This window comes from Gnatocerus cornutus, unplaced genomic scaffold (assembly GCF_029298725.1).
Source record: "Gnatocerus cornutus isolate USDA-ARS CGAHR unplaced genomic scaffold, icGnaCorn1.1 ctg00000260.1, whole genome shotgun sequence".
Classification (NCBI taxonomy): Eukaryota; Metazoa; Arthropoda; class Insecta; order Coleoptera; family Tenebrionidae; genus Gnatocerus; species Gnatocerus cornutus.
In genome coordinates this window covers 1-2,500 of record NW_028275579.1, presented here as the reverse complement: position 1 = coordinate 2,500, position 2,500 = coordinate 1, and the positions used below count along the sequence as shown (strand labels likewise).

The 2,500-nt window shown below is 53.8% G+C and overlaps 1 non-coding gene across 1 annotated transcript in view; it reads right to left on the bottom strand.

The window, feature by feature from the left end:
- LOC148165640 (large subunit ribosomal RNA) overlaps window positions 1–2,130 on the bottom strand; it is a 4,039-nt gene extending 1,909 nt beyond the window's left edge. The window contains exon 1 of the ribosomal RNA XR_015771295.1: window positions 1–2,130. This exon is cut by the window's left edge and continues 1,909 nt beyond it. This is a non-coding gene — a ribosomal RNA (large subunit ribosomal RNA).
- Window positions 2,131–2,500: the final 370 nt, after the last annotated feature.

The following is a 2,500-nucleotide window of genomic DNA, read 5'->3' as shown; positions in this document are numbered from 1 at the left end:
TATCTCCCTGCTAGAGGATTCCATGGAACTCGAACGCTCATGCAGAAAAGAAAACTCTTCCCGGATCTCCCGACGGCGTCTCCGGGTCCTTTTGGGTTGCCCCGACGAACTCTCTTTCGAGGGCCCGAATTATAAACGGTTCCGCTGCCGGGTTCCGGAATAGGAACCGGATTCCCTTTCGCCCATCGGGTGTGTGCACAATTCCGTACGTTTCCGTCAACAATTGCGAATTGCGACCAACGACAAAAATCTACACCACATCAACATCGGCTTTCGCCTAGGGCTTAGGATCGACTGACTCGTGTGCAACGGCTGTTCACACGAAACCCTTCTCCACGTCAGTCCTCCAGGGCCTCGCTGGAGTATTTGCTACTACCACCAAGATCTGCACCGACGGCGGCTCCAGACGGCCTCACGGCCAGTCCTTCTGCGCTCACCGCCGCGACCCTCCTACTCGTCAGGGCTTCATGGCCGGTTAATTTAATAACCTGACCGCACATGCCTCTGACGGCCGAGTATAAGCACGACGCTTCAGCGCCATCCATTTTCAGGGCTAGTAACTTCGGCAGGTGAGTTGTTACACACTCCTTGGCGGATTCCGACTTCCATGGCCACCGTCCTGATGTCTTAAGTTACCAACGCCTTTCATGGTATCCCATAAGCGTCGATTTAGGCGCTTTAACTCGGCGTTTGGTTCATCCCACAGCGCCAGTTCTGCTTACCAAAAATGGCCCACTTGGCACTCTGATTCGAGTCTCGCGGCTTCAATAGTTCGAGCAAGCCGGAGATCTCACCCATTTAAAGTTTGAGAATAGGTTGAGGCCGTTTCGACCCCAATGCCTCTAATCATTCGCTTTACCGGATGAAACTCGTATGCTATGAGCGCCAGCTATCCTGAGGGAAACTTCGGAGGGAACCAGCTACTAGATGGTTCGATTAGTCTTTCGCCCCTATACCCAGTTCCGACGATCGATTTGCACGTCAGAATCGCTACGGACCTCCATCAGGGTTTCCCCTGACTTCGTCCTGACCAGGCATAGTTCACCATCTTTCGGGTCCCAGCGTGTACGCTCTTGGTGCGCCTCTTCTCGCAATGAGAACGAGACGCCCCGGGAGTGCGGGGCGGCAGCCGTAACGACCGCCCATCCTCCCTTGGTCCGCGCAAGGCGGACCTTCACTTTCATTGCGCCTTTAGGTTTAGTTAAATCCCAATGACTCGCGCACATGCTAGACTCCTTGGTCCGTGTTTCAAGACGGGTCCTGAAAGTACCCAAAGCTATAGCGTCGCAGATCGGCGTTTCAACGAGGTCTGTCCGAGAACACCTCAGCGAACAGCCACCCGGGGACGGGACCGGCACCAGGTCCGATCACCATCACGACGGGCGCGCTTGCCGAAGGTCGGACGCTAACTGTGTAGCGGCCCCGCGCCATCTGTATACCGTCGAGCGAGCCGATCGGGAAACACCACGGGTTCATTCGGCGAACGGCGAACCGTCCGAACGAGCTCCACCGCGGGCCTTAGACCGGCACTCAACGGATCGCGACGTCCTACAGGGGGAGAAGTGCACGCGTTCGACGGCAGATCGACAAAACGAAAGGTGCAAACGACGCGTACGCCATCTGTCACACGATCGTCCAGCGCCGCCATCGAGTCACGCTGAATCTCCCCTTTCGACCTTTCGGGTTTCTCAGGTTTACCCCTGAACGGTTTCACGTACTATTGAACTCTCTCTTCAAAGTTCTTTTCAACTTTCCCTCACGGTACTTGTTCGCTATCGGTCTCGTGGTCATATTTAGCCTTAGATGGAGTTTACCACCCACTTAGGGCTGCACTCTCAAGCAACCCGACTCTGAGGAGAGATCCTCCCGTTATCGGCAGCGGTCGCTACGGGCCTGGCACCCTCTATGGGCTGTGGCCCCGTTCAAGATGGACTTGGACGCGCCGCACGATCTCGGGATGACGGATCCTCCCTAACACCACATTTCCCGGCGTCCGGTTTCGGCCGCGGGATTCGGTGCTGGGCTTCTCCCTGTTCGCTCGCCGCTACTGAGGGAATCCTAGTTAGTTTCTTTTCCTCCGCTTAGTAATATGCTTAAATTCAGCGGGTAGTCTCACCTGCTCTGAGGTCGCATATGAAAAATAAAAATTTTTCATTCGGTCATTTCGACGATCACGACACGTCTCCCATTCCTTGCTATACGTGTTCGTCATTTTTCTTTTTAAAAAATGGCTAAGTTTACAGAAACGCTTACGATCTGACGTCTGTCGCGATTTGCATTACACGTCTCGGACACGACGACCGTCTATAACGTTCTCAACCTTAAAACGCCATTTTTTTTTTTAAATGACGACATGTTGAAGAAATAGGACGTGCTACGCCGAAAGACCAGCCAACAACTACAACAAGTAGTAGTTGGTCGCTTTCGCGTCTTAAGATGTCGCGCAAATTTACTCGCTGCACGAGAAACGCACACAAACACACGATTCTACGACACACCA